The 15494-nt window shown below is 39.1% G+C and overlaps 1 long non-coding RNA gene across 2 annotated transcripts in view; it reads left to right on the top strand.

Annotated features, from left to right (window-relative positions):
• LOC108448629 overlaps positions 1–15494 on the top strand; it is an 80972-nt gene that overhangs the window by 60695 nt on the left and 4783 nt on the right. For both annotated transcript variants that reach the window (XR_001864589.1, XR_001864590.1), the window contains exon 2: positions 1874–1953. This is a non-coding gene — a long non-coding RNA (uncharacterized LOC108448629). The remainder of the gene's footprint in view (positions 1–1873; positions 1954–15494) is intronic.

Below are 15494 nucleotides of genomic sequence, written 5' to 3'. Positions count from 1 at the left end.
GGAATCCAGGAAACCTGTTTGCTGTGTCTCAAGTGCAGTTTCAGAGACTGAAAGGATGGAAAGATAAATATTCAGAGGGACACTCTATTGAGGCTTACACTTTTCTTTTTTGGTTTTGGTTATGTAGAGATTTTTGCAATGGAATCCAGGAAACCTGTTTGCTGTGTCTCAAGTGCAGTTTCAGAGACTGAAAGGATGGAAAGATAAATATTCAGAGGGACACTCTATTAAGGCTTACACTTTTCTTTTTTGGTTTTGGCTATGTAGAGATTCTTGCAATTACTTCTGATGAACAACATGTACTGACACTTAGCAACGGAACAGCTGAACTTCTCCATCCTTCAGAAGTGGGGAAGGGAAGGATGAATTCACCTTTTCTTTGGGAATCTGCACCCCACCAAAAAAAACGAAAAAAACCAAGACAAATATTTTCTTTTCAGGAGAATGCAAAACTATGGGGTTTTAAAGTATGTACTGTCCATGAGGATTCAGAAGAGATGTTCTTTCCCTGTCTTTTGGCTGAGTATCCAAGGGAAGCGAGTTGCTCTAATAAAAAGGCAATTCCAAGCAATTTAAGTTTACCCCTTGCCTGTTGGGTACTGCTTGATACTGAATTTTGCCTAAAGCTAATGAGTCTTGGGATTATACTAGACCATCTTTTTCCAGTTTTTTTCCAATTTACTGTTTATTTGAATATATTTTAATTAAATTAAACATTGCAGTTTCTTCCTATGGTACTTTGGAAACTCCACATTTGGGCACGTTTGCTCCAGGCCCTTGCAGGTATCCCTGGCAGCTGCTCTCACAGATCAACATATCACAGTACTGAATATAGAAATTGCATTAGTTTGCCATGAGTTGTTTAAATATTCTGGCTGGTAAGATAATGATGTTCTGTATCAGAATTCAGTCATTTCCTCAGTGTATTCTTCTCAACAACTGCCGGGCTATCATTGAATATTGAAGGAAAGGAAAGAATTCTAGGATTTTTATTGCTGCTTCTTCAGTTGTGTCAGGTTGTGGAAGTACTCTTTATATCAGTCAGGACAGGGTTTAGCTCTTGATGGGAATCAACAGTAGTTGCCATCACTTCTTTGGCGATCTCTTTGAAAGTCTCATGTACATTTTAGGTCTGATACGATCATCTCTGTGTCTTGGAAGTCAGTTAAGGCAAGTCGCTCCACAGCAAAAGCTTTGAAAGTCTCATGTACATTTTAGGTCTGATACAATCATCTCTGTGTCTTGGAAGCCAGTTAAGGCACAGAAAATCTTGCTGCAAGTCGCTCCACAGCAAAAGTGCTGATCTTGTCTGACTGCTGATCGTTTACTGAAGAAAACTCCTCTCCCCAGCCTGACAAGTATCAGAAATCGTTGTGTTCTGTAAGTCAGAGATCCATTGTAGATAAAGCTGCAGGTTCTCTGTAGATCATCCCTGTGCTCATCAGGGCACTCATCATCCATGTGATGGTACTCATCAAGAATCCCCAAAATGCAAAAACATTTGTGAGGAGAGGGAATCCTCCAAAGCCAGAGGAGCGCTGCTGTTGTGTAGATGAACCCACACCTGCCTGAGAAAGGAGCTGAGACTGCACAGCCTGAGCCCTTCTGGCCCTGCTCTCTTGCACGTGGTGCCCCACAGATCTCTGCCAGGCCCTTGGTTTTTCCTAAAAGCAATTTATCCTTGTTGGCCGTGCACTGAGTGAGGGATCAAGATTCCTGTACCCCTAAGGCTGACTGGATTCTCTGCACCAGGTTATCAAAGGATTCATTTGACCCATGAGGTAACAAAGCTGTTTGAATACCGGTCTAAATGATATTCTCAAAATGTGGTTTCAGAAATGCTCTTTCTCATTCTTTTTTTTTCTTTTTCCAGCCTGCAAATGGATAGTAAATGGAAGTGCAAAAGCAGAATGCAGCAGCTTATACACAGCAGAACTGGGGAATCTTTTCTGGGTAGGTATTAAAAGCTGTTAGGTCAGTATTCGTGGCATCTTATCCTATTTACTCCCAGTTGATAACTCAGCTGGATGCTGGAGTTTTACTTGATTTCCAGCAACCAAATCAACATTTGAATACAAGTCTGACTTAAATAGACAGAAAATAATTATATTTAATAAGCATGTGTTAAATGAGATGTTGAATGTTCTGAACATGAGAACACAAACAAACTCTTGAGAGAACAATTGCAGAATTGAGTGTTCACTGCCATGATCAGCAACCTCCCATCTGGAACTCTGCCACTGATCTCATTCAGAGAAAAGGTAAGCCCAAAATTAGGAGGAGCTTTTTAAAAAGCTTGTATTACTTTAATTAACCTTTGCTCTTCTCTAGTTTTTCACCATGACAAGAAGATGTAGCAGCTATGCTGTCAGAAAATACTGTCAATAAAGTGTCCAGTGTTGTTGCTCTTGTTTAATAAAGCATTTTTTTTCTGTTTGAATTTTAAGTGTTTAACAGTTTAAAATACTTTCCCAGTGAAGTACACGCAGATTAATATTTCATTACAAGAATTTTATTACACCACGTTCTATCTTTTAGAAAAAATCCCCCAAAAAAGGATGCAAATTTTCTCTCCATCCTCTGTAAAAACAGAAACAGCAGAAATTAGGGCTCTCTAACCCAGGGTCTAGCTGAGAACAAGGGTCTGTTGAGCTGCCAAGTGGAGGCCAGTAGGAAGCATGTGGAGAAATGGATTTATCAGTAATGTGGTGATACTCTACCATCCTCTAACCATCCTCACCAAAGGAAGGGCTCTGTTCCACAGTGCTGGTAGATTTTTTTGACTTGTTCCTCTAATCAGTGCTGTAACTCCCATTGTCTTAACACTCCCTGAGTCTGGAAGCAACAAGTTTCATTGTTAAACTTTGTGTTTTATTGAGAGCTATGTGCCAAATGAAGAATTACCTCTTTTTGCTTGTTTCAAAGCCATCGGTTGTTGGGGTTTTTTTGATGCACTCTGGTTCTTGTGTTCCAGCAATGCTGAAATGTAACTCTTGTTCACTGACTCCATGCCACTCATGACTTACAGGCCTTGATAAAAACCTGGAGGCTTTTGTGCCCACTGGAAAAAGAACTTCTTCAGTTTAGCTGTAAGGAAATACTTCCCCACATTTTTACTTTTCTATGCTACTATATCTTGTACTGTTTTACTGTTTTACTTTTTCTATATGAATAACCTGTAATGCACAAAGGATTCAAAAGCATAGAATGGATTCCTGTCCTAAAACAATGATGTTTTCAATTTTGTTCTCTCTCCATTTTCTAAAAATTCAATTGCTTTCTGTTTGCCTCTGAGCTGATGTGTTTGCAGAATTGTCTATCATAATTCCAGCAACATATTTCTATGCAGCTTGGTCAGAGCCCAACACTGTAGATGCAAATTAAGATTTTTTTTCCCTCATTGTGCATTGTTTTTATGTCTATCAACATCATATTTTAGCTGACATTTTATTGCCACTTTCTCAAATTTGCAATAAAATCTCGTTTTATTGACATCAATAGATGAGAAACAGAAAACCTTGTAACTTAGTGAAGTTTTATTTCCATTTTTTTCTGAATATAGGATCCAGTACAACCATCCTCCACCGTAAAAGCTAACCTAGACCCCCAAACAACTGAATTTATTTAGAAACCTTTAGCAAGGGATGTTTCCAAAGCCCTTTGGCATGGTGTTGTTAATCACAACATCTTCTCTTCTCCTCTGTCCGTCTTATCTGGACTTGTTTCAATTTTTGCCTCCTTTTAGATAATCCCATGGTAAATGATCAGCTCTTCCTCCACTTCCCTTCCTGCAGTTGTGGTTCAACCCCAGCAGCAGCTCAGCCCCACACAGGCACCAACTCACTCCCCCAGAGTGGGATGGGGGAGAGAACCGGAGGGGTAAATGTGAGAAGACTCGTGGGGTGAGATAAAGCAGTTTAAGAGGTGAAGCAAGAGCCAAGGAATTAATTCAGCTCTTCCCATGGGCAGGCAGGTGCTGAGCCATCCCCAGGAAAGCAGGACTCCATCAGGTGTGACATCAAACCAGCACACCACCACCTGCCTCACACCAGACGTGCAGAAAGCAACTGGTCTGGGGAGCAGGAGCTAAAAGTGGAGTCTGGTTTCTTTTGGTTTTCTGGGTTTTGTTCTCTAAATACTCCTCCTCACAACCCACTGACCTCGGCCGTTCCCTCTCCCCTACGGCATCCTCATCAGACACAACCAGCAAAGGAATAGGCCCATATTCCTCTCTCTTCTGAGGCAAAATCTGCTGACTGGACAACACTTTTATGTCAGCAAGTTAGCAAAAATATTCGAGTGGTGATGTGCTAGATCCTGTAAGTGTGAATCTAGTGCAGTGCACAGCACCAAATCATATGGGAGGCTTAGGAACAGAAGTTGCCACATGTAAAATGCACCATTGCAAAAAACCCTACAGGAAGCAAGTAAAAATCTAATCTAAGTAGCTTTGTTTACTGAGGAAGAGTATGTTTTGCAAACAAGAACAGTCTAAAGATAATTATAGAAAAGTAAGAATAACAACATTTAGGTTAACATTTACCATAAAAGAACAGAAGCATATTACTATTGAAAAGGCTTGGAAAACATCTCATGAGAATGTGCCATTGTGGTTTTATACTGAAAGTTCTATAGGTTATCCTTTTTTTCCTGAGCCAAGTGGAAGAAAGATTTCTCTAAGAGTTTGTGTGCCTTTCCATATGCCACAGTTTAACAGACACTAGCAGGTCTGTTTATATCATCATTTTTCTCTCTTAAAAAAAGGAAAAAAATTGCTCTTTGCTAGTTTTCATATGTTCCCTAAAGATTTTCATCTTGCAAATAAAAGAGCTTAATTATTTCTATAATGAAAGGATTAGTGTTCCCATGAGCAGACTCTTTCTGTTCAAAAATCATTGTAGGTGTAATAAAATGCAAGTAGTTCATGACCAATGCAGCTGCTTCACAAATTACTGGAGTTAAAAAAGTAAGGAAATAATAAAAAAAACCCACCCAACCAAAACCCAACCAAACAACAAGAGAAAAGAGATGTTTAAAAGAGAGGATTAAAAATAAAACTAAAGACTAGTGCCATTAATGGATAGGGGCAATCAGATCAAGACCACGGAGAATAAATTAGTTGAGAAAAGTGTAATACAATAGCTGACACCTAAACAACCCTCAATGTTTTTGTGGCTTTTCACTATACTTTTGCAAGAGAGTTGTAGGGGTGTATAACAGCTGCCAAGAGAATTTCCATATATTGCAGCTAAAGAACATTAAATGCCTTTGTATGTCTGTTATATTTTATTATATATTGACAAATTAACTTGGGTTTCTGTGTTCTCATTTACACTGGTGTAGCTATTGACTTCAGCTGGTTCAGGTTTTACCCCTCTGAATGAATGAGGGTCAGTGTCTAGCTCATGGACAAAAGTCACCTAATGAGTATGGCATCAAAACACTGCAGCAGCTCTGGTTGCCTTCAAAGCTTTGTGCTTTGGTTAAAGGAAAAGCCTGACGGGTTCAAGTCAGTGAAGAAGAGGAGTTCCCAGAGCTCCCTTGTGGAGCAGAGCTCTACCACACAGGTGAAGTTGGCTTCCATCTGTCCCTGCCTGACTGCAGGGCTCTGCTGCAACAACAGGCTGAGGAGACAAAGCACTTAGTGTGGGGACTGCAGAGCTTTCCTCTCCTTCCCTTTATTGTTTTACAATCCTTTCCTGCTAATGCAGGAAGTCTCTTTATGGCTGTGAGACTCTCACAGCTCTAAACTGCTCTTGTGTTTTCTGGGGACTTCACAAGTTCCCAGAACAATTTAAACTCAGTACGGTAAAGGAGATTTAAAAGTTCTCTTCCTTTTTCTTACCTTTCAGGAAGTAGCATCAAACTGTCCTTTAAAAATGAGTCTACATTTATGATTCAATGCAGTGCAGCAGCCCAAGGGCCAGCCCAGAAAAGCTGCTATAAATCATTCAAAGCAGGGAGATAATAACACTCTTATTTAAGATCTCGTTTTATACTATGCATGTTTATAAAACAGAAATAAGTGTCTCTGACTGAGCACTAACATCCCAACCTATTTTCAAAACTCTTTTCTGTGACTTATGTAGTCTTTGATCAATTTTCATCACTGTTCAGTGAACAACTTTATGTTTACTTATCTGAAGGGGTTTTTAGAAGTATTTATAATTAAAGTAAATCCAGTATGTTTTAACAGTAGACTTGTGTCTTGCCATTGTGGAAACACTACTTTAAAATGCTGAATTTTGTCTTATGAAACTATAAATCTATACCTAAAGGGCTGGTTTATGCTTTATCTCACCCAATTTAACTGATACAAGAAGATGCAATCCTGTCACCAGTTCCTCCTGTCCCTCTCTTTCCTCTATTACATTCTATTTAGCAGTCATGTAAAACATGAAATGTAGAAAAAACTGAAAACTGATTTAACAACCCTCCCCCCATATACTGGTTTTCCATTGGATGAGTGAACTGAACTGACTTAATCTTTAACATTGAATGTAATGCACTGCAAGCATCAGGGGAAAAAAGAAACTCTGTCTTTCCATGGAAGTTTCCAGCTACTTGAGTTTGTATACGCTGCAATCACGCTCTAAATTACTGGATTGCTAGCAGGCTTCTGACTCCCACTTACTGTGTATTTTAAACTATTCTCTTTAAAAGGTAGAATGCAATTAGAACAGCTTAGTGAAGTCTTTGTATTGCCACGTTTAACCTTTCCAGAAACCTTGGTAGTACGCTGTGTTTTTGTGAAGTATTAGTGCTGGCATTAGGAGCAATTCCTGATTTATTATTATGTGTCAGTTTAATTAACATGCTGTTTCACTCCCTCTTCCAGATTGTTAATGAAGATGTTAAATAAACAGGACCAAACAGTGATCCCTGCAGAGCCCCACCAGACACCTCCCACCAACTTGATACATTGCCATTTTTCATTACCCTTTATTTGCACTCAGCCAGCCATTTTTAAATCCAAGTGACAGTACTCCATGTCCAAGCCAATTTGAATTAATTTTGCAAGTAGAGATTTTGTAAGACACTACATCAAGTGTTTTACTCAGACCAGATATATTACACATGCTTTCATCCACTAATTTTCTAAAGCTATCAGAAAAAGCAATCAAGCTTTGAAGATTACTAGTGCACCCAGCCAGCTTTTTGCTGGTTTATTCACTTACAAAACCAATCTTGGCATTATTAAAGATTTGCCACTCCTTCAGCTGATGACTGATATAAAACAATGCATCTTTCTAATCCATTACCTTCCCAAAATAACATATAGTCCTGATTATTCCTCCTAAGTGTTATTTTAGGGCTGTATGGCATGTGAGTTTAAATTGTGATTGGCAGACAGATATTTTTCTTTAAAAGGATCCGCGATTTCAGTAGCTTAGCTTATGTTTATTTTACATGCTTCCAGCTGTTAGCTTGTATCAGCAGTTATTCCTTATTCCCAGTATGAAAGCAAGTAGGTCCTATGACACCTCTTTAATTATATCAGTGAAGGAACAGCAGACTGGCAGCAGAGGCAAAAAATACAGTATAGCAGGATTAGTTCTCACAAAACCAGATTTATTTCTTACAGCAGAGGAACATGCCAGTCAAAATAAACTTTCTCTCCCTATTTAATATATTCCTTCCCTCTCTGTTTTATTGCCTACTCATGCTATAAATTGTAATACTTAAGACTTCTAGTCAGAATTGGGGTTTTTTTTTCCCTCTTTTGGCATGTCTATTCCTTATTCTTCTGTCTCCCTAAAGCTGGAACCATTTATTCAATACGTGTTCCCTTCCCAACAACCTCCTGTGGTAGGGAAGTGCTGTGTTTGTTTTCCAGGTGTGGTTTGGGGCACAGAGAAACATGGTGCCTTCAAGTTGCTATAGACTCTTTAGTAAAATTGGGAAGGTTTCAGGCATTTTTTCCTCCCAAAGCCTGGCCAATATCCTGGCTACTAAACCGGGCTTTTTTACAGCTGGCCCTACTGAAACACTTTCCCATTCTTGCCAGTGTCATACAAACACAGTTCTTGGTTATTCCCTTACCTGGGGCTCTGTTCTGCCTCTACTTTGTTGATGGTGTTTTTACTGAAATGAGTCCAAAACATTTACTGCTACATTTCTCTAAATTTTTCATGCTGTTAAGTCAGCTTGTTCAGGGTAAAATTTTCAAGCTGAAATGTCACACTCAGAAGAATGCTGAGAGTTTTGCTGACTTTTGTGAGTTTCGATCACTAGGATCCTACAATCGGTGTATTCTTACTGAATGCGGTTTTTCTTTATTCCTTTACTTAATTTTATTTATCAAAATTAATGGTCTCTTGATTCAAGTCTTTCAGCTCACAGTGGAATGACTGCATCAGAATACCCAGTGCTTAACTCCTTTGCATGTATGCACGTGTGCATGAAGGCAAAAAGGCACATTGATTTTCTTCCCAATGATAAGAGAAACAAAGGTCATAGCTCCTCACACTCTAATTTACGCAAGAGTAATGCACAGAATACAGCAGAGTTCACTTAATGAGGATGGAACATGCAGATGAGTGAAAAAGTGTATCACTTTCAGTTTTTATTTCCCAGCAGAAAGAATACAAAATAATACAATAATATATCTTTTAAAAGTATCTCTGATTAAGACATAAGCAGAGTGTATAATCCTCTTTTGAGCTGGAAACAAGGAACTCAGGCCTCATTTTCCTTTGCTCATCCTTTGGAATATCCTGCATTAAATGCTTCCATGCTTGTGAAAAACTGGGCACATGCCTTGGGCTCCTGCCTTGCTGAGGTTGCACTTGTGGGACGACGCTGTTTCACAGAAATACTCCTGTGCTAATGTGCTGCTGCCTGCTCTGATCTTCCCTTCCCCCTCCCCAAGACAAGCCAGGACTTGTCCCAGCCATGTGCTCTGAGCTCCTTTGTTCCAAGCGTGGGCAAAGCCAAATGTTACCCAAACTCTTTAGCAGTGTCTGACTGGCCGGTCACCCCGGGTCCGCCCCCAGTCCGCCCCTTTCCCCTTCTCCCAATAAAGGAAGGGCCTGCGACGGGGCCCGCCCTCTTTGGCTTTGCAATCCTTCTGTGAATATCTGTGTGTTTCTGTTTGAAAGCTTCTAATTGCAGGAATTAGCCAAACCGAAGGCTATATTTCTCCCTCTTTGCTTCTGCTGGTGGTATCAGCTTTGCAGCTACCATTTGCCTCTTTCACAGCTACTGAAATGCTGGATTGCCCGTGCTACCTCTGTGGGCTGCTCGAGGCTTTCTAAGGCGTTGAACTACGAGCCTAGCCGGTAAAAAGCTGTGCGTATTCCACACTAATGTGCTTTCATGGCTCTGGAGGCAGACTGCTGGAGAAAAACCAGAGGTTTGTGCTAATCAGTGTCTGTAATCCTTAAAAACAGAGAAATTGCTGATTAACTCAAAGTGGTAAGAAATGTCTGGTGTCTACAGCAAACTGCCTGGAGTTAAAAGTCTCTCCACTGAATGACCTTCTGGAACTTGAAATGTGCATTTACACTCATACTCAGCAGTGGTTTTCTAGTTTAAGATTATGTTGTCAGTTGTCTTCCAAGACTGCTTTTTAGTTCCTCTGCTGCTCTGCAGAGCTTTTCCTTAGCCCGGTGTTAGTGACAGAGACACAGAACAGACAAGGCAAAGGACAGAGATAAAAAAAGAACATTGATATTACTGCAGCGAAGAAGTCATGAACAGTGTCTATTTAGAACATTCAAATTTGTATAGTCTGTTGTTGAAAATGAAAGTTCTGCTCTTTGGAAGGGATTTATTGTATCTAAATGGACAGGTATGGATTTACTGTAGGCTTGAAAGGCTAAAATGAGTTTTGCTCCTGTGCATTCACATGTCTGGGTTTGTGTCTTATCTTCATTGGTGACCTGCCTCATATCTGAGTCCCTGTTCTGTCAGCTCCTTCTGAGCCACTCACATAATTAATAGGCAACAAGTACAGAAAAGTTCAGCCATTATTTCTCTCCTTGAAACTGTAACGGAGGCTTTGGAAGCAACTTAATTTTCAACAATGGGGTGCAACTTGCACTCAAAGCAGAAATAAAAATGCCCATTTCACTCTATAATTGAATTTAATCTCCAAATTTGGCACAGTAACTCCTGAGAGGTTAACTGAATTTTCAGTTCACCAAACAGAAGTCTTTAAAATGTTTATTGGAATTTTGCTCAGATTTTCTCATGTTTCATGGATTTTCTGAAATAGTTCAGCCCGATGTGAAGTTTTAAACATCTGCCAAGCATCTGAGAAATAGAAAACTTTTGAACATTCAGTAGTAGCTGCGCAAGTGTATTTCTCTGCATTCATCATGATCTAGTGAGTTTAGACGATTGTTCATAGACACCCACTGAATGTTGTTTTCTGAAGCTTCTAGACATATTTTGATGAAAAAATAATCCACAACTCTGCCTCTCTTTTTAAAACGAAAACATCACAGTTGTTTTTTCTGTGCTCTCTCCTCATCTATGATCAGAGCAAACCACAGGGTCAAGGTAGGGCCTTGTGTGAAAAGTTTGAAGTGAGAAAATAAAGTTGTGATGAGGCATATAGATGGTGGGAATATAAAATTGGAGATGGTGAACACTGAAGGTTATGAACTGGGGATGATGCAGCTGCATTAACATCATTAGCAGATAACACTTTAGGAAGGGACATTTCTATTTGCAATTCTTTAAAGGAATCATGACTATGGTGTTCTAAAGACAGAAATAACTTCACTTGTTTGTATTTGGTCATTACTGTTTAACTCTTACGTTTCACTATTTTTGTCCCAGATATTAGAGTTGGCTAGAAACTTAATCTAAAAAATTCAGCATATCACACCTCCAACCAAACTGAAATTCTTACATATTAGTGTCATTTCAGGAGCTGGAATTGCCTGAAAAAAATACAAAATGAGAAACAGGCAAAAAAATCCTAAAAGCTGCCCACACGTGTGAATGTTAAATCATTCGAGTGTTTAGCCTATGGCATTCTGTGGTGAAAGGACGGTGCCTCTGCCTTCCTGTCCTGCTTTTCTGTCCGGTGGGGTAAGAGATCTGTTTTCACTTAAATTTTGTATGCATTTCCTATCTGCTGTATAAATGGCTAAATGCTGAAAGCAGGTAGACATGGGAGAATCTTTATCATGAGAGTTTTTGTTGGAAGAGGAATGTCTGCATTCCCTTTTCTTCATATGGCCATTTGGACCCAGTTCCATGTTCTCCCTCAAAAGCTCTGCAGTGTGCTCCCAAGTCTTTTGTCTAAAGTTCCTGGAGTAACTTCCCATTAGACTGGGAGGAAGAAATGTCATTCACAGCTTTATTAAAAATATGCAATGCCTATTACTTAATTAAAATCAAGCCTGATATAAACTTAGATTGCATCTGCCTGATAAGAGACGGTCTACAATTCTCTTATCATAGAAACTGTTGTGTTTGACTGTGTTTTCCCTCTATTTTAGAAATGAAATGTTGAATTAATGAGCTTCTTCCTCCCCTTGGAGTCCCAAAAGCAAAGAAGAAAACAATATCCATACCCAAGAATTTCCCGCAGTACTGAAATATATTTGTGCTGTGTTGGCTTTTCTGTATTTTTCATGCTTCTCTTTTGTTTCTAACAAAACTGGTTGCTTACCCAAAATCTTATGATAACTTCTAGACTACAATCTATTTCCAGCGTCTTTATGAAAGAAAAGCTCTGTCATTATGTTCCCAAAGGGATGTACTAGTAAACCTGAAGTCTGGGGAATAAAATTGGAAGATTACTGTTTCTTGTCATATATTTCTGTTTTATGGTGTTGAGTATGCTGGAATGGCTTAGTGGGGAGAAAAAACAACAGCAGCGAAGGGAAGTAGCTATTAATGTCCTATCAGAGCTTGATGGGGCTTGATATAATTAAAAAAAACAAACTTGTGATATCTCCAGCAATTGTAATTTCAATTATTTGCTAGCTAAAGGCAACTTTCACCGCTCCAAGTTAGGAAATCATGTAAATAGACTAATTAATATAATTTGCCTTGTGCTCCACTAAGAGAACAAAACCAAATATTTCATTCTTTAAGAGAAAAAAAACCCATGGTGTAAACCAAATATTATAAATATTCAGCCCATTCATAAAGCAAACATTCCATATTACAAGCCATCCTCAGCATTTCTAAGGAATTCAGCACTATTTAATGAAATTATGATGGCTTGCTTCAGCTTTCCAACTGCATGACAATGAAAGGGAAGTGCTCCTTTGTGTGGATTAGAGCGAGCTCTTTTACAAAACGCTCTGGAACACATGTACAGCGGGGGGCCAGCAGAGAGAAAGGAGGTTTCATCATCTTGTATCTGCAGCCCTTTAATATCAAGGGACTTCCACAAAACTTAAAATAAGTCTTTGAACTATTCCATGCTGTGGTGGTAGAAAGGTACAATAAATAATATTTCTCTTTTTCCTCGTGTGGAATGAAGAGATAAAGCTATTTATAAAACTGTAAAGACTTACAAATAATTCTAACAGGTTGTCATATGTTAATGTCAGTGAGAATTTAATCACCCAAAGTAAAAAAATCTATGTTATTTTTCTCCAATCCTATCTTATTTTCATAACTCTTTCTATTGACAGATTCTCTTGTGATGGTAAATTAAAGGAGTGCCCAAGACCACAAAAATGTAAAATCAGAAAAAATACAGGGACTGACCCAGTCAGTTGTTTTTAAACCATGTGGCAGTTTTATTTTTTGTTCTTGTAGCATTTACAGGATCTAATGAGGAGTCATTGTGCTCAGCACTGTACACCTGCTTAACAAGAAAATAAAGAGGTAACAAATCTGTGAAGATCAGATTTATATAACAAGTAGCAGGATTTCTGTATAAACTCTTTTGTGGAGTTGTTGGTTCAGGAATAAGCAACCTTGCTTAGGAGCAGAACAATTTTATTCATCAATTTGTTAATAAAGACTTTTATGACAGCTGCTTACCCAAAAAGATGTTCAGTGATGGGTTCAGTTTGCCATCTGGGATTGGAGTGCCCTGAATTCTTTGGCTTTTAGCCACTTTCACTCCTGTTAGAAGGAGATGCATCCATGGGCTTGCCAGGTGATCCCATAGTGAATTAGACTTTATCCTCGGAACCAAAGAGGAGTTTTAGAGAACAGTGAAGACATGCATGATTTTTAGATTTGTAATTTTATAATTTTCTCTCAGTAAATCCAGCAGTGGTCAGGTTCTTGTCCAGAGGAGACTGGACATCCAGCATTCCTTGGCAGCCTTTATCCTGCATCCAAACTGAAGTGAGGAAGGCTTATGCCAAGCTTGCCATGCTTTTTGTCATGGTAAGTATTAGAAAAACGAATCCTAAAAATCACCCTACTCTCTCACTCAAAATAATTTTATGCTGTTGATTGAACTGATGGCTCTAGTTGTCTTTTTCATAGCATATGAGCCATACACAAAATTGAAATGTGAAATTTGACTCCCTCTATTTCCCTTGATCCTGTAAAGCCCTTCTTTGGGTCAGTGACAGGTTGCCACTGCAGAAACCCCTGTCCTGAGTGATGATAAAATGTGAAAATGTCCTCAGATCTGTCTGCCAGCCAAGGAGCAGAGCCCTGTGTGCTGCCTCCCAGTCCAGTCATGTGGGAGAGAAGCTGTAAAGTTTCCTTTCTATTCCTAGAGGTGGCCTGCTGCAATTGAAAATGGAGAGAATAAAACCTCAAACATATAAACTGAGCACAGTGGGTCTGAACCCTTTTGTTTGTGCTGAGGACATTCATCTCTCCCTGGGTTTTTAGAATATGATTTTCATTTCCCTCTCCCTACATTTCACAATGTAGGGTTTCTTTCCAAGCCTTTTAAAATGAGGTTTTTTGCCTATTAGAAATACAGAGGTTGATTTATATTCCTGGGCTCCCTGATGAAAGGCTGGCTGTCTAATGGCGTGGGTTTGGTAGCTGTGGTACAGTGCAGAGTGTTAAGGCCGTAATAGGAAATCAAATAGTTCATTTCACAGCCATCAAGTACATGCTGGGCTGCCTGACTGGTTTATGCTGCTTTATCTTTGAGGACATAAAACCTATCCTTACTTTATGAAAACATACTTCGTGTTGGATAATCATTTCATTTACATATAAAGGTTACACTTAATAAAAATATATGAACCAAAATTGCAACAAAGATACAACATCATAAACCACCTTTTTTAAAGTGTGCTGGTTTTTCCCCTTGAAAGGCTTCATTGCTTTTAAGACAGGAGATATTGCTTCAGAACTAAAGATTTAAAGCTTTTTTCTTCTGCCTGTAGTAAAAGTAATAAAGCTTTTTATTGTACAAAGACTGTAAATATATTTAGCAATAATTTCAACAGCTGGAAGTGTCTAGATGTCTGTAGTGGAAATACAAGGATCATATTTACCTAGACTTGGCCTTGAAATTTCTATAACCCCTTTCTTTCCACCTGAGCAGCACGGAACAGTTATTGTCTGTTATCTTGTAAACACTGCCAGACAATCTCATGGAGGAAATGACTCCTTGCAGTCAGAAATAAGATACTGCTGGAGCAAGGGTGTTGTGGGTATTTTCTGTTGTCATTGTTGGTGACAACTGTTTCCTGCAAAGAGGCATCGTTCCTGCAGCCTGGCACCAAACCCAAAGCTCCGCCAGGGCTCCACAGAGCAGAGTCTGATGGCAGAGAATTCCGTGCCCTGGAACATGCCCCATGAAACGTGACATCCTAAAGTAATGGATATTGCTTTGAGAATCCATGGCAAGAACCACAGAGAATGTGAGGAGAATGGTCTTTATCATTGCTTTTGTTATTCTAAATGCATGAGGTACTTTGGGTCTGGTAGAGTAGCAGATTTAGGGGACAGGTAAAGTTCACTGTCTTTCGAAACAGAGAAAGTTGAGAAGCAGACTTGTATCTATTTTCATTCCTGCCAACACCTCATTGCCTTTCTCAGTAAATATCTCAGCACTGTCAGGGTTTCATCCCTAAATCAGGATTAATATATTTCCATTCTTTCAGTTTCATATGGTACTTCTGTTGACCCAAGAATACAAACATGCTTTCAACTCCTAAGCCTTATTATCCTCTGAGGAATGTGTACAGAGAGACCAAGGTACTCTGTAAGCAGTGGAGCAGTGTGTCTTTCGACTCCATCTATGAAGTAATTAAAATTCTTCTATCTTTGTATGATGGGAAGTATAACCAATTATTGCACAGTTATAATCACGAAATAGAAACAAAATGCGTGCACTGGCACTCATTCCTTGTGGGAAGAGCAGGAAGCAGTAGTAAGTTTTGATGAGTGCAGTTAGAATGTCTGTTGAAATTTCTTTGTATCTGAAGGATAAGTACTTGCAGAGTTTCCAGGAAAAGACTTTAAAAATTCCAAAATTTTAGTTAGCTCTTCTGAAGTTGTTCTTTTGGGGATTTTTTCAACCTAGGCCTTTCAATCACTCAGATTTTTCTGGACATAATCTTTTATCCTAGCATGTAGAATGTTTCTTGTGA

This window comes from Corvus brachyrhynchos, unplaced genomic scaffold (assembly GCF_000691975.1).
Source record: "Corvus brachyrhynchos isolate BGI_N302 unplaced genomic scaffold, ASM69197v1 scaffold220, whole genome shotgun sequence".
In the NCBI taxonomy this organism is placed as follows: Eukaryota; Metazoa; Chordata; class Aves; order Passeriformes; family Corvidae; genus Corvus; species Corvus brachyrhynchos.
This window is presented reverse-complemented; position numbering and strand designations above follow the sequence as displayed.